The sequence below is a fragment of the Mesoplodon bidens genome (assembly GCF_964165515.1).
Source record: "Mesoplodon bidens genome assembly, chromosome: 2".
In the NCBI taxonomy this organism is placed as follows: domain Eukaryota; kingdom Metazoa; phylum Chordata; class Mammalia; order Artiodactyla; family Ziphiidae; genus Mesoplodon; species Mesoplodon bidens.
Window position 1 is genome coordinate 110336610 of NC_138177.1, and position 21598 is coordinate 110358207.

Below are 21598 nucleotides of genomic sequence, written 5' to 3' on the forward strand. Positions count from 1 at the left end.
CATTACTTGATTTAAAGGTTAATATAATGTTGCAGTAATCAAGACAGTGTAGCACTAGTGTAAAGATAGAGAAATAGATCAGTGGAGCAAAATAGAGTCCAGAAGCAGACCCACAATTTTATGGACAACTGATCTGCAGTTTTTTGAACAAATGGTGAGGGGGAAAAAAGGAACCTCAATCCATATTTTACACCATTTACAAAAATTCACTCAAAATGGATCATAGACCTAAATGAAAAACCTAAAGCTATAGAACTTCTAGAAGAAAACATAAGAGAGAAGATTTTTGCTGCCTTGGATTAAGCAAAGATTTCTTAGATACATCACTGAAAGCAAGATCTATAAAAGAAAAAAATATATGTACATAGATATATTTGATTCCTTCTTGCTGTGTCCTCATGTGGTTTTTTTCTCTGTGCATGCCCATCCCTGTGTGTCTCTCTGTGGACAGCAGCCAGACTGGATTAGGACCCACCCTAATGGGCTCATTTTAATTTAATCACCTCTTAAAAGTCTCTTTCTCCAAATATAATGTCCTATTCTGAGGTAATGGGGCTTAGGACTTCAACTTATGAATTTTAGGGGAATACAATTCAGCCCATAACACCCTACAAACACTTGTATATCAAAGTGTAGCAGCTTTATTAGTAACAGCTTAAGAACTGAAAACAACCCAAATGTCTATAAGCAGATGAATACACTGTGGTATAGCTATATAATATACTACTACTCAGCAGTAAAAAGAAATGAATTGTTGATGTATGCTACAGCATGGATGAATCTCACAATAATTATGCTGAGTGAAAAAAATGACCAAAAAAAGAATACATGTTGTATGATTACATTTATTTAAAATTCTAGAAAATGCAAACCAATCTATAGTGGCATTAGGAGATCAATGGCTTCCTGAGGATCTGGGTTTTAGGATTACAAGGGAATGGAGGAAACTTTTGGGGGTGATAGACATGTTCATTATCTTGATTGTGATGATGGTTTCATGGGTGTGTACATATATCAAAACTTACAAAGTTGTACACTTTAAACATATGTAGTTTATTGTATGTCAATTATACCTCAACAAAACTGTTTTAAAAAGAAGATTGTAACTAACAGCGTAGTATAACCACTTTCTTTTGGAGGTCAGATTTCTACAGTTCTCAAGTCTCTGGTGCATAGATTATACACCCAGAAAGTTTTTGAAAAACACGCTGGAATGGCTTTGACAAGCCAGCACTCTAGCTTACCAGAGTAAGTAAATTCCTTCCTTCCTAGATGAACTTAGAAACCCTCATTCAGAGCCTGCTTGATTTTACTTAACACACAACTTGAATTAAGCTTGATAAGCTGTAAAAAATATTTGAAAAGAGGAGGTGGCATCCACATATTTGATGGAGTATCAGTGAAAAGTGATTGCCAGTACAATAGGAAGAGAAAAGAACTTTGAAAAGTACTTAGAATTTCACTCTGCAAACACTGACTGGTGATGAGTATTCATTGAGATAACCGAAGACAGTATCTTTTGTTAATAAAGCAGGTAAGAATATAGTAGACTATAGAAAAATTTCTTACAAAAATGAGATGAAAAATGTTTTAAATACACAAGAGGTAATTTTCAGTTATGTGAAAAATCTGTGAAAGTAGATACCTTGCTGACTCACAACACAGTGCCTTTGAGGAAAGTCATAAAAATTACAGAAAACACTGGACTTAAACTAAGTCAAACATTAGAAAGAATGCAAAAGAATATCCCACCATTAAAAGTAAAATAGAGGGCTTCCCTGGTGGCACAGTGGTTGAGAGTCCGCCTGCCGATGCAGGGGACACGGGTTCGTGCCCCAGTCTGGGAAAATCCCACATGCCGCAGAGCGGCTGGGCCCGTGAGCCATGGCCGCTGAGCCTGCACGTCCAGAGCCTGTGCTCCACAACGGGAGAGGCCACAACAGTGAGAGGCCCGCATACCACAGAAAAAAAAAAAAAAAAAAGTAAAATAGACAGGTCCACTCCGGTCTTTTTCCTTTACAAACATTCATGTTTCTTTGTTTTCCTGAAGTGCTCAGGGTGTTTAAATTGAGAGTGGAAAGAACAAGTCTTAATGTTTATGGCTCCAAGATCTGGTTTCCAGTTAATTCACACATGGCTCAGAATGTTAATAATTGAAAGTTGATCTATTTTGACTCCTTGCCAACTTTATGACTTAAACATATTCTTTGACCATAAATCTTGTCCTTTCAGGGACAGTTCTGGAATTAGGCTCAGAATTGTGACAGGATGACTCTTCCTTACTGAAAATTACATTCCACTGTTTAAAGCATTTTATTATGCTAAACCTATAATGAAAAATTTTGAAAGATCATGTTTCTAGGAATCCCTAAAGAAGAAGTGAGCCGTTAGTGATATCACTGAGAGCAACGGAAAGCACACTGCAGCAGACTGAAACAAAAGCTTCTTTACAAGAGACTTTGATCCCAGAAAGGAAAGAGAGCTAAGAAGATCAGTATGTTACAGTCAAAGCCCACCCTGGCATGGCCTAGAGAGGACAGGACTCAGTTGAGCTCTATGGGCAGCTCCCATGCTCATCTCTCACAGTCCAACAAGAGTCAGCATAGAATCCAGCGAAATGGGTGATACGTTGGGGTGCTCTGTATAGCGCGCAGGCAATAATGGGATTTCCTCTGGAATAAGCCTGTAGTGAGTTGGACGTTTCTTCTGTCTGCATTGCTCTTGACAGTGTATAATCCAAGATAGTTTCCTTGGCATTCCAAAAAGCTACCTAATAGACTGCAATAAATCCCTTTCTTCTTAAACTAGCTAGAGTGGATTTTGTTATTTGTAAAACATCCTGCAACTAAGAACCACACCTGTAATTGTTGCCATTTTAAGGAATAAGCTAGCCACTGTAAGAAAAGTGACTCCAAGTACAGTGGTTTAAATGGTTTAGAAGCTTCCTTTCTCTTCGTATCACAACTCAAGATGGGTCATTTGGTTGTGCTCTACAAAGGCATCAGAGGACCCAGGCTGGTGGGGCAACTCTGCTATCTGCTGCATTTGGCTTTTCTCTCTGGCGCTAAGGTGTTTGCTCCAATTGTCTTCAGCTGCACTGCTCTGTATGCACATTCCAGGCCATGGGAAGGAAAAAGAGAAAACTTGGAGGGACAACAGCTTTATTTTGAAGGACATGAAGCAGAAGTTGTTGCTAAAACCAAGTAGCTAAAACCAAGACTCAAAGCCTCTTGAAGATTCAAGGGAAGATGGAAATTGTAATTTCCAGCTGGAGTGGTCATTAGCCTGGCCAAAACTCGTGGGGTGTGGGGAGTTCTCTTAGTAAAAGAAGAAGAGGAGACTGGATATGGGGAAAATTCCAAAACTTTATTCAAGAGCACATCATCATGCTTTTGAAACCTCAGAGATCCCCTGCAGTTGGGCTCTTGCTCGAATCCTTTCTCCCAAAGCAAGGATACAGGCAAGAAGCAGCACAGCAGTTGAAATGTCAGAAAACATTTTTCTCAGCCCCTCTAAATGGCAGTATAACAGTGAGATATGTCCATGGTTATTGTGACTCTGAATAAAGCGGAAATAAAACATGTAGGTTTTAAAACATACCAACTCCTTCACTGAATGTAATGAGTACCTGTTATATGTCCACACTGTAAGATACAGACATAAACCAGACAACCTTGGCTGCTGCCCTTGTGATGCTTACATTCTAGGAAGGAAGACGTACACTAAAAAGTTTATTATGAATTGATTATTTAATTATGATAAATGCTTCAAGGAAATAAAGGGGGGGACATAAGTATGTATATAAATATAGGAAGTTGGCCTAGGCTGCAGAGTTCAGGAATGCATTTTCTTCTTAAAGTGATATTTATCTACAAAAAATTACGGACAGATTTACCAGTAAAATAAGTTTATCTCTGCAAGTTGGAATATTGTCTACAGACCATCCTATTTCACCCTTTGGTTATAATTAGATTTTAAAATATGTATTAAAATTTAAAATATGCATTTTTTATTGGAGTATAATTGCTTTACAATGTTATGTTAGTTTCAGCAGTAGAACAAAGTGACTCAGCTATATACATACCTATATCTCCTCCCTCTTGAGCCTCCCTCCTACCACCACCCCACCACCCAGGTCATCACAGAGCACCAAGCTGAGCTCCCTGTGGTTTACAGTAGCTTCTCACTAGCTATCTGTTTTACACATGATAGTGTATATATGTCAGTGCTACTCTCTGTTTGTCCCACCCTCCCCTTTCCCCCACTGTGTCCACAAGTCCGTTCTCTAGTCTCCATCTCTTTTCCTGCCAGGCAAATAGGTTCATCAGTACCATTTTTCTAGATTCCATATATACGTCTTAATATACAATATTTGTTTTTCTCTTTCTGACTTACTTCACTCTGTATGACAGACTCTAGGTTCATCTACATGACTACAAACGACCCAATTTCATTCCTTTTATGGCTGAGCAATATTCCATTATATATATGTACCACATCTTCTTTATCCATTCATCTATCGATGGACATTTAGGTTACTTCCATGTCCTGGCTATTGTAAATAGTGCTGCAATGAACATTGGGGTACCTGTATCTTTTCGAATTATGGTTTTCTCAGGGTATATGCCCAGTAGTGGGATTGCTGGGTCATGTGGCAGTTCTATTTTTAGTTTTTTAAGGAACCTCCATACTGTTCTCCATAGTGGCTATATCAGTTTACATTCCCACCAACAGTGCAAGAGGGTTCCCTTTTCTCCACACCCTCTCCAGCATTTATTGTTTGTAGATTTTTTGATGATGGCCATTCTGACTGGTGTGAGGTGATACCTCATTGTAGCTTTTTTTTTTTTTTTGCGGTATGTGGGCCTCTCACTGTTGTGGCCTCTCCCGTTGAGGAGCACAGGCTCCGGAAGCGCAGGCTCAGCGGCCATGGCTCACGGGCCCAGCTGCTCCGTGGCATGTGGGCTCTTCCCGGACCAGGGCACGAACCCGTGTCCCCTGCATCAGCAGGCAGACTCTCAACCACTGCGCCACCAGGGAAGCCCCTCATTGTAGTTTTGATTTGCATTTCTCTAATGATTAGTGATGTTGAGCATCCTTTCATGTGTTTGTTGGCCATCTGTATATCTTTTTTGGAGAAATGTCAATTTAGGTCTTCTGCTCATTTTTTTTTTTTTTTTGGTACGCGGGCCTCTCACTGCTGTGGCCTCTCCCGTTGCGGAGCACAGACTCCGCCGCGCAGGCTCAGCGCCCATGGCTCACGAGCCCAGCTGCTCTGCGGCACGTGGGATCCTCCCAGACCAGGGCACGAACCCGTGTCCCCTGCATCGGCAGGCGGACTCTCAACCTCTGCGCCACCAGGTAAGCCCCTCATTGTAGTTTTGATTTGCATTTCTCTAATGATTAGTGACGTTGAGCATCCTTTCATGTGTTTGTTGGCAATCTGTATATCTTTTTTGGAGAAATGTATATTTCGGTCTTCTGCCCATTTTTGTATTGGGTTGTTTGTTTTTTTGATATTGAGCTGCATGAGCTGCCTGTATATTTTGGAGATTAGTCCTTTGTCAAGTACTTTGTTTGCAAATATTTTCTCCCATTCTGAGGGTTGTCTTTTCGTCTTGTTTACGGTTTCCTTTGCTGTGCAAAATCTTTTAAGTTTCATTAGGTCCCATTTGTTTATTTTTGTTTTTATTTCCCTTTCTCTAGGAGGTGGGACAAAAAGGATCTTGCTGTGATTTACGTCATAGAGTATTCTGCCTATGATTTTCCTCTAAGAATTTTATAGTGTCTGGCTATACATTTAGGTCTTTAATTCATTTTGAGTTTATTCTTTTGTATGGTGTTAGGAATTGTTCTAATTTCATTCTTTTACATGTAGCTGTCCAGTTTTCCCAGCACCACTTATTTCTCCATTATATATTCTTGCCTCCTTTATCAAAGATAAGGTGACCATATGTGTGTGGGTTTATTTTTGGGCTTTCTATCCTGTTCCATTGATCTATCTTTCTGTTTTTGTGCCAGTACCATACTGTCATGATTACTGTAGCTTTGTAGTATAGTCTGAAGTCCGAGAACCTGATTCCTCCAGCTACGTTTTTCTTTCTCAAGATTGCTTTGGCTATTTGGGGGCTTTTATGTTTCCATACAAATTGTGAAATTTTTGGTTCTAGTTCTGTGAAAAATGCCAGTGGTAATTTGATAGGGATTGCACTGAATCTGTAGATTGCTTTGGGCAGTAGAGTCATTTTCACAATGTTGATTCTTCCAATCCAAGAACATGGTATATCTCTCCATCTGTTTGTGTCATCTTTAATTTCTTTCATCAATGTCATAGTTTTCTGCATACAGGTCTTTTGTCTCCTTAGGTAGGTTTATTCCTAGGTGTTTTATTGTTTTTGTTGCAGTGGTAAATGGGAGTGTTTCCTTAATTTCTCTCTCAGCTTTTTCATCATTAGTGTATAAGAATGCAAGAGATTTCTGTGCATTAAGCTTGTATCCTGCTACTTTACTAAATTTATTGATGAACACTAGTAGTTTTCTGGAAGCATCTTTAGGATTCTCTATGTATAGTATCATGTCATCTGCAAACAGTGACAGTTTTACTTCTTCTTTTCCAATTTGGATTTCTTTTATTTCTTTTTGTTCTCTGATTGCTGTGGCTAAAACTTCCAAACTATGTTGAATAACCTTGGTGAGAGTGGGCAGCCTTGTCTCGTTCCTGATCTTAGTGGAAATGGTTTCAGTTTTTCACCATTGAGAACAATGTTGGCTGTGTGTTTGTCATATCTGGTCTTTATTATGTTGAGGTAAGTTCCCTCTATGCCTACTTTCTGGAGGGTTTTTATCATAAATGGGTATTGAATTTTGTCAAAAGCTTTTTCTGCATCTGTTGAGATGATCATATGGTTTTTCTCCTTCAATTTGTTAATATGGTTTATCACATTGATTGATTTGTCTATATTGAAGAATCCTTGCATTCCTGGAATAAGCCCCACTTGATCATGGTGTACGATGCTTTTAATGTGCTGTTGGATTCTGTTTGCTAGTATTTTGTCAGGATATTTGCATCTGTTTTCATCAGTGATATTGGCCTGTAGTTTTCTTTTTTTGTGACATCTTTGTCTGGCTTTGGTATCGGGGTGATGGTAGCCTCATACAATGAGTTTGGGAGTGTTCCTCCCTCTGCTATATTTTGGAAGAGTTTGAGAAGGATAGATGTTAGCTCTTCTAGAAATGTTTGATAGAATTCGCCTGTGGGGCCACCTGGTACTGGGCTTTTGTTTGTTGAAAGATTTTTAATCACAGTCTCAATTTCAGTGGTTGCGATTGGTCTTTTTATATTTTCTATTTCTTCCTAGCTCAGTCTCAGAAGGTTGTGCAGTTCTAAGAATTTGTCCATTTCTTCCACGTTGTCCATTTTATTGGCATACAGTTGCTTGTAGTAATCTCTCATGATCCTTTGTATTTCTGTAGTGTCAGTTGTTACTTCTCCTTTTTCATATCTAATTCTATGGATTTGAGTCTTCTCCCTTTTTTTCTTGATGAATCTGGCTAATGGTTTATCAATTTTGTTTATCTTCTGGAAGAACCAGCTTTTAGTTATTGATCTTTGCTATCATTTCCTTCATTTCATTTTTCATTTATTTCTGATCTGACCAATTATTTCTGATAATTTCTTTACTTCTGCTAACTTTGGGGTTTTTTTTGTTCTTCTTTGTCTAATTTAGGTGTAAGTTTAGGTTGTTTATTTGAGATGTTTCTTGTTTCTTGAGGTAGGATTGTATTGCTGTCCTCTTAGAACTGCTTTTGCTGTGTCCCATAGATTTTGGCTTGTCGTGTTTTCGTTGTCATTGGTTTCTAGGTATTTTTTTATTTCCTCTTTGATTTCCTCAGTGATCTCTTGGTTATTTCATAGTGTATTGTTTAGCGTCCTTGTGTTTGTATTTTTAACAGTTTTTTTCCCCCTATAATTGATATCTAGTCTTACAGCGTTGTGGTCCGAAAAGATACTTGATACGATTGCAATTTTCTTAAATTTACCAAGGCTTGATTTGTGACCCAAGATATGATCTTTCCTGGAGAATGTTCCATGAGCATTTGAGAAGAAAGTGTATTCTGTTGTTTTTGGGTGGGATGTCCTATAAAGATCAGTTAAATCCATCTTGTTTAACGTTTCATTTAAAGCTTGTGTTTCCTTATTTATTCTCATTTTGGTTGATCTGTCCATTGGTGAAAGTGGGGTGTTAAAGTCCCCTACTATGATTGTGTTACTGTCGATTTCCCCTTTTATGGCTGTTAGTATTTGCCTTATGTATTGAGGTGCTCCTATGTTGGGTGCATAAATATTTACAATTGTTATATCTTCTTCTTGGATTCATCCCTTGATCACTATGTAGTGACCTTCTTTGTCTCTTGTAATAGTCTTTTTTTTTTTTTTTTTTTGTGTACAGGCCTCTCACTGTTGTGGCCTCTCCCGTTGTGGAGCACAGGCTCCAGATGCGCAGGCTCAACGGCCATGGCTCACGGGCCTAGCCGCTCCGCGGCATGTGGGATCTTCCCGAACCAGGGCACAAACCTGCGTCCCCTGCATCAGCAGGCGGACTCTCAACCACTGCGCCACCAGGGAAGCCCTGTAATAGTCTTTATTTTAAAGTCTATTTTGTCTGATATAAGTATTGCTACTTCACCTTTCTTTTGATTTCCATTTGCATGGAATATCTTTTACATCCCCTCACTTTCAGTCTGTATGTGTCCTTAGGTCTGAAGTGGGTCTCTTGTAGACAGCATATATATGGGTTTTTTTTTTTTGTATCCATTCAGCCGCTGTATGTGTTTTGGTTGGAACATTTAATCCATTTACATTTAAGGTAGTTATTGATATGTATGTTCCTATTACCATTTTCTTAATTGTTTTGGGTTTGTTATTACAGGTCTTTTCCTTCTCTTGTGTTTCCTGCCTAGAAAGTTCCTTTAGCATTTGTTGTAAAGTTGGTTTGGTGGTGCTGAATTCTCTTAGCTTTTGCTTGTCTGTAAAGGTTTTAATTTCGCCGTCGAATCTGAATGAGATCCTTGCTGGGTAGAGTAATCTTGGTTGTAAGTTTTTCCCTTTCATCACTTTAAATATGTCATGCCACTGCCTTCTGGCTTGCAGTTTCTGCTTAAAGATCAGCTTTTAACCTTATGGGGATACCCTTGTATGTTTATTGTTGGCTTTTCCTTTGCTGCTCTTAACATTTTTTTGTGTGTTTAATTTTTGATAGTTTGATTAATATGTGTCTTGGCATGTTTCTCCTTGGATTTAACCTGTATGGGACTCTCTGTGCTTCCTGGACTTGATTGACTATTTCCTTTCCCATATTAGGGAAGTTTTCAACTATAATCTCTTCAAATATTTTCTCAGTCCCTTTCTTTTTCTCTTCTTCTTCTGGGACCCCTATAATTCGAATGTTGGTGCGTTTAATGTTGTCCCAGAGGTCTCTGAGACTGTCCTCAGTTCTTTTCATTCTTTTTTCTTTATTCTGATCTGCCGTAGTTATTTCCACTCTTTTATCTTCCAGGTCACTTATCCGTTCTTCTTCCTCAGTATTCTGCTATTGATCCAATCTAGAGTACTTTTAATTTCATTTATTGTGTTGTTCATCGTTGCTTGTTTCACCTTTAGTTCTTCTAGGTCCTTGTTATCTGTTTCTTGCATTTTGTCTATTCTATTTCCAAGATTTTGGATCATCTTTACTATCATTATTCTGAATTCTTTTTCAGGTAGACTGCCTATTTCCTCTTCATTTGTTAGGTCTGGTGGGTTTTTATCTTGCACCCTCACCTGCTGTGTGTTTTTCTGTCTTCTCATTTTGTTTATCTTACTGTGTTTGGGGTCTCCTTTTTGCAGGCTGCAGGTTCGTAGTTCCCGTTGTTTTTAGTGTCTGTCCCCAGTGGCTAAGGTTGGTTCAGTGGGTTGTGTAGGCTTCCTGGTGGAGGGGACTAGTGCCTGTGTTCTGGTGGATGAGCCTGGATCTTGTCTTTCTGGTGGGCAGGTCCACGTCTGGTGGTGTGTCTTGGGGTGTCTGTGGACTTTTATGATTTTAGATAGCCTCTCTGCTAATGGGTGGGGTTGTGTTCCTGTCTTGCTAGTTGTTTGGCATAGGGTGTCCAGCACTGTAGCTTGCTGGTCGTTGAGTGAAGCTGGGTGCTGGTGTTGAGATGGAGATCTCTGGGAGATTTTTGCTGTTTGATATTATGTGGACCTGGGTGGTGTCTTGTGGACCAGTGTCCTGAAGTTGGCTCTCCCACCTCAGAGGTACAGCACTGACCCCTGGCTGCAGCACCAAGAGCCTTTCATCCACATGGCTCAGAATAAAAAGGAAAAAAAGTAGAAAGAAAGAATTAGTAGAAATAGAAAGAAAGGAAGGAAGGAGGGAGGGAAGGAAGGAGGAAGGAGGGAAGGAAGGAGGGAGGGAAGGAAGGAGGGAAGGAAGGAAAAAAAGAAACAAAAAGTAAAAACAAAGTATGATAAAATATAATAAAGTTATTAAAATAAAAATTAATTATTAAGAAAAAAAAAAGAAAAAACCGACGGATAGAACCCTGGGACAAATGTTGGAAGCAAAGCTATACAGACAAAAATCTCACACAGAAACATACACATACACATTCACAAAAAGAGGAAAAGGGGAAAACATCATAAATCTTGCTCTCAAAGTCCACCTCCTCAATTTGGGATGATTCATTGTCTAAAGGAGGGAATGAAGGAAAGAAAGAAAGAAAGAAGTTAAAGTAAAATAAAATAAAGTAAGATAAAATAAAACAAAGATATTAAAATAAAAAATAATTATTAAGGAAAAAAATTGAAAAAAAAAAAAAAAGATGGATAGAACCCTAGGACAAATGGTGGAAGCAAAGCTGTACAGACAAAATCTCCCACAGAAGCATACACATACACACTCACAAAAAGAGAAAAAGGGGAAAAAATCATAAATCTTGCTCTCAAAGTCCACCTCCTCAATTTGGGATGATTCGTTGTCTATTCATGCATTCCACAGATGCAGGGTACATCAAGTTGATTGTGGAGCTTTAATCCGTTGCTTCTGAGGCTGCTGGGAGAGATTTCCCTTTCTCTTCTTTGTTCTCACAGCTCCCGGGTCTGAGCTTTGGATTTGGCCCCGCCTCTGCATGTAGGTCGCCAGAGGGCATCTGTTCTTCGGTCAGGCAGGACGGGGTTAAAGGAGCATGCGCTTCGGGGACTCTGGTTCACTCAGGCCGGGGGGAGGGCGGGGTACGGAGTGTGGTGCGTTCCTGTGGCGGCAGAGGCTGGCGTGACGTTGCACCAGCCCAAGGCACGCTGTGCGTTCTCCCGGGGAAGCCGTCCCTGGATCCCGGGACTCTGGCAGTGACAGGCTGCACAGTCTCCCCACAAGGGGGGCATGGACAGTGACCTGCGCTCACACACAGGCCTCTTGGCGGCAGCAGCTGCAGCCCCAGCGTCCCACGCCCGTCTCTGTGGTCCGCCCTTTTAGCTGTGGCTCACGCCTATCTCTGGAGCTCCTTTAAGCAACGCTCTTAATGCCCTCTCCTCGCGCACCAGGAAACAAAGAGAGAAGAAAAAGTCTCTTGCCTCTTCGGCAGGTCCAGACTTTTTCCCGCACTCCCTCCCGGCTAGCCGTGGCACACTAACCCCCTGCAGGCTGTGTTCACACCGCCAACCCCAGTCCTCTCCCTGAGCTCCGAGCTCCGACCGAAGCCCGAGCCTCAGCTCCCAGCCCCGCCCGCCTCGTGGGCGAGCAGACAAGCTTCTCGGGCTGGTGAGTGCCGGTCGGCACCGATCCTCTGTGCGAGAATCTCTCCGCTTTGCCCTCTGCACCCCTGTTGCTGTGCTCTCCTCCACAACTCTGAAGCTCCCCGCCTCCACCACCCACAGTCTCTGCCCGCGAAGAGTCTTCCTAGGGTGTGCAAACCTTTCCTCCGTCACGGCTCCATCCCACTGGTACAGGTCCCGTCCCTATCCTTTTGTCTCTGTTTATTCTGTTTTCTTTTGCCCTACCCAGGTACGTGGGGGAGTTTCTTGCCTTTTGGGAGGTCTGAGGTCTTCTGCCAGTGTTCAGCAGGTGTTCTGTAGGAGTTGTTCCACGTGTAGATCATTTCTGGTGTATCTGTGGGGAGGAAGGTGATCTCCGCGTCTTACCCTTCCGCCATCTTCCCTGAAGGTCCCTGCATTCTTATTTTTAATGTGCTGCTGGACTTACTTAGGAGTCTTCTTCAGTATTCATACATGAGATTGGAGATTGTTTTCTCTTATATGTGCTTTGTCAGATTTTACCATCAGTGACCTGCTTGTTTCAAAAAAGAATCTGAAATTCTTTTCTATATTCTAAACTAGTTTTAAATAGCATTGGGAATATCTGTATTTTGAAGGTCTTGTAGAATTCCCATGAGAAATCATTTCTACCTGGTGTTTCAACTGGGAAAAATGTGCAGTAGCAAAGTAGTAGGTCTTTGATGAATTTCTGTTTCTTTTATGGAAATTTTGCTGTTTCGATCTTATCTCTTCTCTAAGGTCAGTTTTGGTATTTTTGTTCTTGAAAAAATAATCCAATTTATTAATAGTGTGTCTTTTTTTCATTTTTGTAGTTATTTCTCCCTTATCACTTAGTTTATTAGCACATTAAAACTTTTTTTCTTGACTAAGGTAGCTAGCAGTTTATCCACTCAATTGACTCTTTTCAAAGCACCAGGTTTTTAGTTCTTTTCTTCCATCTTCTTTTTTGTTTTTTTGGGATCTTCTGGGAACATGGCTTGAACCCATGTCCCCTGCGTTGACAGGCAGGTTCTTAATCACTGGACCACCAGGGAAGTACGTGCTTTGTTTTTGTTTTTTTTTTTCATTTTTATTGGAGTATAACTGCTTAACAATGCTGTGTTAGTTTCTGCTTTGTAACAAAATGAATCAGTTATACATATACATATGTTCCCATATCCCCTCCCTCTTGTGTCTCCCTCCCACCCTCCCTATTCCACCCCTCCAGGCAGTCACAAAGCACCAAGCTGGTCTCCCTGTGCTATGCAGCTGCTTCCCACTAGCTATCTATTTTACGTTTGGTAGTGTATATGTCCATGCCTCTCTCTCGCTTTGTCACAGCTTACCCTTCCCCCTCCCCATATCCTCAAATCCATTCTCTAGTAGGTCTGTATCTTTATTCCTGTCTTACCCCTAGGCTCTTCATGACATTTTTTTCTTCTTAAATTCCATATATATGTGTTAGCATACGGTATTTGTCCTTCTCTTTCTGACTTACTTCACTCTGCATGACAGACTCTAGGTCCATCCACCTCATTACAAATAGCTCAATTTCGTTTCTTTTTATGGCTGAGTAATATTCCATTGTATATATGTGCCACATCTTCTTTATCCATTCATCCGATGATGGACACTTAGGTTGTTTCCATCTCCGGGCTATTGTAAATAGGGCTGCTATGAACATTTTGGTACATGACTCTTTTTGAATTATGGTTTTCTCAGGGTATATGCCCAGTAGTGGGATTGCTGGGTCATATGGTAGTTCTATTTGTAGTTTTTTAAGGAACCTCCATACTGTTCTCCATAGTGGCTGTACCAATTCACATTCCCACCAGCAGTGCAAGAGTGTTCCCTTTTTTCCACACCCTCTCCAGCATTTATTGTTTCTAGATTTTTTGATGATGGCCATTCTAACTGGTGTGAGATGATATCTCATTGTAGTTTTGATTTGCATTTCTCTAATGATTAAAGATGTTGAGCATTCTTTCATGTGTTTGTTGGCAGTCTGTATATCTTCTTTGGAGAAATGTCTATTTAGGGCTTCTGTGCATTTTTATATTGGGTTGTTTGTTTTTTTGTTATTGAGCAGCATGAGCTGCTTATAAATTTTGGAGATTAATCCTTTGTCAGTTGCTTCATTTGCAAATATTTTCTCCGATTCTGAGGGTTGTCTTTTGGTCTTGTTTATGGTTTCCTTTGCTGTGCAAAATCTTTTAAGTTTCTTTAGGTCCCATGTGTTTATTTTTGTCTTTATTTCCATTTCTCTAGGAGGTGGGTCAAAAAGGACCTTGCTGTGATTTATGTCATAGAGTGTTCTGCCTATGTTTTCCTCTAAGAGTTTGATAGTTTCTGGCCTTACATTTAGGTCTTTAATCCATTTTGAGCTTATTTTTGTGTATGGTGTTAGGGAGTGATCTAATCTTATACTTTTACATGTCCCTGTCCAGTTTTCCCAGCACCACTTATTGAAGAGGCTGTCCTTTCACCACTGTACATTCCTGCCCCCTTTATCAAAGATAAGGTGACCGTATGTGCGTGGGTTTATCTCTGGGCTTTCTATCCTGTTCCATTGATCTATCTTTCTGTTTTTGTGCCAGTACCATACTGTCTCGATTATTGTAGCTTTGTAGTATAGTCTGAAGTCAGGGAGCCTGATTCCTCCAGCTCTGTTTTTTGTTCTCAAGATTGCTTTGGCTATTCGGGGTCTTTTGTGTTTCCATACAAATTGTGAAATTTTTTGTTCTAGTTCTGTGAAAAATGCCAGTGGTAGTTTGATAGGGATTGCATTGAATCTGTAGATTGCTTTGGGTAGTAGAGTCATTTTCACAATGTTGATTCTTCCAATCCAAGAACATGGTATATCTCTCCACCTATTTGTATCATCTTTAATTTCTTTCATCACTGTCTTATAATTTTCTGCATACAGGTCTTTTGTCTTCTTAGGTAGGTATATTCCTAGATATTTTATTCTTTTTGTTGCATTGGTAAATGGGAGTGTTTTCTTGATTTCACTTTCAGATTTTTCATCATTAGTGTATAGGAATGCCAGAGATTTCTGTGCATTAATTTTGTATCCTGCTACTTTACCAAATTCGTTGATTAGCTCTAGTAGTTTTCTGGTAGCATCTTTAGGATTCTCTATGTATAGTATCATGTCATCTGCAAACAGTGACAGCTTTACTTCTTCTTTTCCAATTTGGATTCCTTTTATTTCCTTTTCTCTGATTGCTGTCACTAAAACTTCCAAAACTATGTTGAATAAGAGTGGTGAGAGTGGGCAGCCTTGTCTTGTTCCTGATCTTAGTGGAAATGGTTTCAGTTTTTCACCACTGAGAACAATGTTGGCTGTGTGTTTGTCATATCTGGTCTTTATTATGTTGAGGAAAGTTCCCTCTATGCCTACTTTCTGCAGGGTGTTTATCATAAATGGGTGTTGAATTTTGTCAAAAGCTTTCTCTGCATCTATTGAGATGATCATGTGGTTTTTCTCCTTCAGTTTGTTAATATGGTTTATCACATTGATTGATTTGTCTATATTGAAGAATCCTTGCATTCCTGGAATAAGCCCCACTTGATCATGGTGTACGATGCTTTTAATGTGCTGTTGGATTCTGTTTGCTAGTATTTTGTCAGGATATTTGCATCTGTTTTCATCAGTGATATTGGCCTGTAGTTTTCTTTTTTTGTGACATCTTTGTCTGGCTTTGGTATCGGGGTGATGGTAGCCTCATACAATGAGTTTGGGAGTGTTCCTCCCTCTGCTATATTTTGGAAGAGTTTGAGAAGGATAGATGTTAGCTCTTCTCTAAATGTTTGATAGAATTTGCCTGTGAAGCCATCTGGTCCTGGGCTTTTGTTTGTTGGAAGATTTTTTATCACAGTTTCAATTTCAGTGCTTGTGATTGGTCTGCTCATATTTTCTATTTCTTCCTGATTCAGTCTTGGCACGTTGTGCATTTCTAAGAATTTGTCCATTTCTTCCAGGTTGTCCATTTTATTGGCATAGAGTTGCTTGTAGTAATATCTCAAGATCCTTTGTATTTCTGCAGTGTCACTTGTTACTTCTCCTTTGTCATTTCTAATTCTATTGATTTGAGTCTTCTCCCTGTTTTTCTTGATGAGTCTGGCTAATGGTTTATCAATTTTGTTTATCTTCTCAAAGAACCAGCTTTTAGTTTTATTAATCTTTGCTCTCGTTTCCTTCATTTCTTTTTCATTTATTTCTGATCTGATTTTTATGATTTCTTTCCTTTTGCTAACTTTGGGGTGTTTTTGTTCTTCTTTCTCTAATTGCTTTAGGTGCAAGGTTAGGTTGTTTATTTGAGATGTTTCCTGTTTCTTAAGGTAGGATTGTATTGCTATAAACTTCCCTCTGAGAACTGCTTTTGCTGCATCCTATAGGTTTTGGTTCGTCCTGTCTCCATTGTCATTTGTTTCTAGGTATTTTTTAATTTCCTCTTTGATTTCTTCAATGATCACTTCATTATTAAGTAGTGTATTGTTTAGCCTCCATGTGTTCGTATTTTTTACAGATCTTTTCCTGTAGTTGATATCTAGTCTCATAGCATTGAGGTCGGAAAAGATACCTGATACAATTTCAATTTTCTTAAATTTACCAAGGCTTGATTTGTGACCCAAGATATGATCTATCGTGGAGAATATTCCATGAGCACTTGAGAAAAATGTGTCTTCTGTTGTTTTTAGATGGAATGTCCTATAAATATCAATTAAGTCCATCTTGTTTAATGTGTCATTTAAAGCTTGTGTTTCCTTATTTATTTTCATTTTGGATGATCTGTCCATTGGTGAAAGTGGGGTGTTAAAGTCCCCTACTATGAATGTGTTACTGTCAATTTCCCCTTTTATGGCTGTTAGTATTTGCCTTATGTATTGAGGTGCTCCTATGTTGGGTGCATAAATATTTACAATTGTTGTATCTTCTTCTTGGATCGATCCCTTGATCATTATGTAGTGTCCTTCTTTGTCTCTTCTCGTAGTCTTTATTTTAAAGTCTGTTTTGTCTGATATGAGAATTGCTACTCCAGCTTTCTTTTGGTTTCCATTTGCATGGAATATCTTTTTCCATCCCCTTACTTTCAGTCTGTATGTGTCTCTAGGTCTGAAGTGGGTCTCTTGTAGACAGCATATACATGGGTCTTGTTTTTGTATCCATTCAGCCAATCTGTGTCTTTTGGTGGGAGCATTTAGTCCATTTACATTTAAGGTAATTATCGATATGTATGTTCCTATTCCCATTGTCTTAATTGTTTTGGGTTTGTTATTGTAGGTCGTTTCCTTCTGTTGTGTTTCTTGCCTAGAGAAGTTCCTTTAGCATTTGTTGTAAAGCTGGTTTGGTGGTGCTGAACTCTCTCAGCTTTTGCTTGTCTGTAAACATTTTAATTTCTCCATCAAATCTGAATGAGATCCTTGCTGGGTAGAGTAATCTTGGTTGCAGGTTTTTCTCCTTCATGTCTTTAAATATGTCCTGCCAGTCCCTTCTGTCTTGCAGAGTTTCTGCTGAAAGATCAGCTGTTAACCTTATGGGGATTCCCTTGTGTGTTATTTGTTGTTTTTGCCTTGCTGCTTTTAATATGATTTCTTTGCATTTAATTTTTGAAAGTTTGATTAATATGTGTCTTGGCGTATTTATCCTTGGATTTATCCTGTATGGGACTCTCTGTGCCTCCTGGACTTGATTAACTATTTCCTTTCCCATCTTAGGGAAGTTTTCAACTATAATCTCTTCAAATATTTTCTCAGTCCCTTTCTTGTTCTCTTCTTCTTCTGGAACCCCTATAATTCGAATGTTGGTGCATTTAATGTTATCCCAGAGGTCTCTGAGACTGTCCTCAGTTCTTTTCATTCTTTTTTCTTTTTTCTGCTCTGTAGTAGTTATTTCCACTATTTTATCTTCCACGTCACTGATCTGTTCTTCTGCCTCAGTTATTCTGCTATTGATCCCATCTAGAGTATTTTTAATTACATTTATTGTGTTTCCAATCGTTGCTTGATTCATCTTTAGTTCTTCTAGGTCCTTGTTAACTGTTTCTTGCATTTTGTCTATTCTATTTCCAAGATTTTGGATCATCTTTACTATCATTATTCTGAATTCTTTTTCAGGTAGATTGCCTGTTTCCTCTTCATTTGTTAGGTCTTGTGGGTTTTTATCTTGCTCCTTTTCCTGCTGTGTATTTTTCTGTCTTCTCATTTTGCTTATCTTACTGTGTTTGGGGTCTCCTTTTTGGAGGCTGCAGGTTCGTAGTTCTCGTTGTTTTTGGTGTCTTTCCCCAGTGGCTAAGGTTGGTTGTGGGTTGTGTAGGCTTCCTGGTGGAGGGGACTAGTGCCTGTATTCTGGTGGATGATGCTGGATCTTGTCTTTCTGGTGGGCAGGTCGACGTCTGGTGGTGTGTTTTGGGGTGTCTGTGGACTTTTTATGATTTTAGATAGCCTCTCTGCTAATGGGTGGTGTTGTGTTCCTGTCTTGCTAGTTGTTTGGCATAGGGTGTCCAGCACTGTAGCTTGCTGGTCGTTGAGTGAAGCTGGGTGCTGGTGTTGAGATGGCGATCTCTGGAAGATTTTCGCCATTTGATATTACGTTGAGCTGGGAGGTGTCTTGTGGACCAGTGTCCTGAAGTTGGCTCTCCCACCTCAGAGGCACAGCACTGACTCCTGGCTGCAGCACCAAGAAACTTTCATCCACACGGCTCCTCAATTTGGGATGATTCATTGTCTATTCATGTATTCCACAGATGCAGGGTACATCAAGTTGATTGTGGAGCTTTAATCCGCTGCTTCTGAGGCTGCTGAGAGATTTCCCTTTCTCTTCTTTGTTCTCACGGCTCCCGGGTCTCAGCTTTGGATTTGGCCCCGCCTCTCCGTGTAGGTTCCCGGAGGGCATTTGTTCTTCACTCAGACAGGACAGGGTTAAAGGAGCGCCAGTTCGGAGACTCTTGGCTCACTCAGGTCGTGGGCAAGGGAGGGGCACGGAGTGCGGGGCGAGCCTGCGGCAGAGGCCGGCGTGACGTTGCACCAGCCTGAGGCACGCCGTGCGCTCTCCCGGAGAAGCCGTCCCTGGATCCCGGGACCCCGGCAGTGACGGGCTGCACAGGCTCCCCGGATGGGGGACACGGACAGTGACCTGCGCTCGCACACAGGCCTCTTGGCGGCGGCAGCAGTAGCCCCAACGTTCCACACCCGTCTCTGTGGTCTGCGCTTTCAGCCACAGCTCGTGCCCGTCTCTGGTGCTCCTTTAAGCAGCGCTCTTAACTCCCTCTCCTCGCGCACCAGGAAACAAAGAGGGAAGAAAAAGTGTGTTGCCTCTTCGACAGGTCCAGACTTTGTCCCGGACTCCCTCCCTGCTAGCTGTGGCGCATTAGCCCCTTCAGGCTGTGTTCACGCTGCCAGCCCCAGTCGTCTCCCTGCGCTCCGACCGCAGCCCGAGCCTCAGCTCCCAGCCCTCCCTGCCCCAGTGGGTGAGCAGACAAGCCTCTCGGGCTGATGAGCGCTGGTCAGCACCGATCCTCTGTGTGGAAATCTCTCCACTGTGCCCTCTGCACCCCTGTTGCTGTGCTCTCCTCCGCCACTCGGAAGCTTTCCGCCTCCGCCACCCGCAGTCTCCGCCCACGAAGGGGCTTCCTAGTGTGTGGAAACCTTTCCTCCTTCACGGTTTCCTCCCACTGGTGCAGGTCCCGTCCCTACCCAGGTACGTGGGGAATTTCTTGCCTTTTGGGAGGTCTGAGGTCTTCTGCCAGCGTTCAGTAGTGTTCTGTAGGAGTTGTTCCCCGTGTAGCTCTATTTCTGGTGTATTTGTGGGGAGGAAGGTGATCTCTGCGTCTTACTCTTCGCCATCTTCCCCGTAAGTCTCCATCTTCTTAAGTTCTCCTTTTATCTTTATTGATTCCTTCCTTTGGCTTTCCTTCATTTTGTTTTGTTTCTTTTCTAACTTCTTAAAATGAATGCTGAATTTATGTATTTTCATTCTTTCATGCTTATAGTAGAACTATTTTAAGGCTATGATTTTCCTCAGAATTGTGTTAGTAATGTGTAGTTTTCTTATTTTTTTCCAGATGTTCTGCAATTTTAGTTTTGAGTTTTCCTCTTTGATTCAAGAGTTCTTTTAAGTGAGTCTTTAAAAATTTCAACAGATATAAGCTTTCTATTTTCTGATTTCATTGTTAATTTGTCATATTGCATATTGATCAGAGAATGTTGTTTGTACTATTTCTACTTTTTGTAATGTATTGAAGTTTTTTTGATATTAGTGTATAATCAGCTTCTGTGAATGTTTCATGGGCACTTAAACAGAAGGTATAAACTCTTTTTATTAGGATATAGGGTGAGATTTTTTTTTTTTTTTTTGGTAGTACACGGGCCTCTCACTGTTGTGGCCTCTCCCATTGTGGAGCACAGGCTCCGGAGGCGCAGGCCCAGCGGCCATGGCTCACGGGCCCAGCCACTCCGCAGCATGTGAGATCTTCCCGGACCGGGGCACGAACCCATGTCCCCTGCATTGGCAGGCGGACTCTCAACCACTGCGCCACCAGGGAAGCCCATGGTGTGATTTTTATAATCAGATTGGTCTAATTAATTGTATTAGGTTTTCTATATCATATTCTTAGTTAATTTTTTTCCCTCTTGATCTGTCATGGCCTGAGAGAGGTGAATTATGTTTCCTATTGTTAGTAGGTTTTTGTTTCTCCTTGTGTAACCTCTAATTACTTGGTACATAAATAATCATGCATGTTATATCTTTACTGTGAATTACGCTTGGTATTATAAAGTTATAGTTTCCTTCTTTGCTTCATTTAATGCTTTTTAACCTGAGTGTTCTACCTTCTCTGATATTAGATTGAAACCTTTGCTTTCTCTTTCCCTCCCCTCCCCTCCCATCACCTTCTGTTCCTTTTTTCCTTTCTTTCTTTCTCAGAGCCTATCAGCCTTCTGGAGAATTTTGCCACACCCCAGCAATGTATCTTCACCTAGCTCATGCTATAACTGGGTTTTCAAAAGCTCATGCCACCATTTTATCAGGCCAGCTGCTTTAGGATGGTGGGGAACATGGTAAGAATAGTGAATGCCATGAACATGTTCCCATTGCCTCACTGTTTTGCTGTGAAGTGAGTTTCTTGATCAGAAGCAATACCGTGTTCAGTACCATGCTGGTGGATAAGGCATTCTATAAATCCATGGAATGTAATTTTGGCAGAAGTATTGCATGCAGAAAAGGCAAGTCCATATCTAGAGTGAATATCTATTCCACTAAGAGCAAATCATTGTCCCTTTCATAATGGATGTCATACAGTGTAATCGACCTGCCATCAAATAGCTGTCTAATCACCCCAGCGAATGGTGTCATATTGGGTACTCAGTGTTAGTCTCTGCTGCTAGCAGATTGGATGCTCAGCGATGGCCATAGCCAGGTTGGCCTTGGTGAGTAGAAGTCTATGATGCTGAGCTGATGCATAACCTCCATTCCTGCCACCATAGGCACCTTGTTCATGAGCCCACTGGGCAATGACAGGGGTGGCTGGGGAAAGAGACTGACTGGTATCTATAAAATGGGTCATCTTATCCCCTTGATTATTACAATTCTTCTCTGCTAAGGTCACCCTTTGGTGAGTATTCACATGGGACACAACTTCTTCATGGGGATTTTTGTTCATTCAGAGAGATATATCCACATACCTTTTTCATCAAATTTCCCCATCACCAATTTTCCAATCATGTTCTTACCAAGTTCCTGACCAACCAGCCAGCCCATGAATCTGTGTACAATTGCACATCTGGCCATTTCCCCTTCCAAGGAAAGTG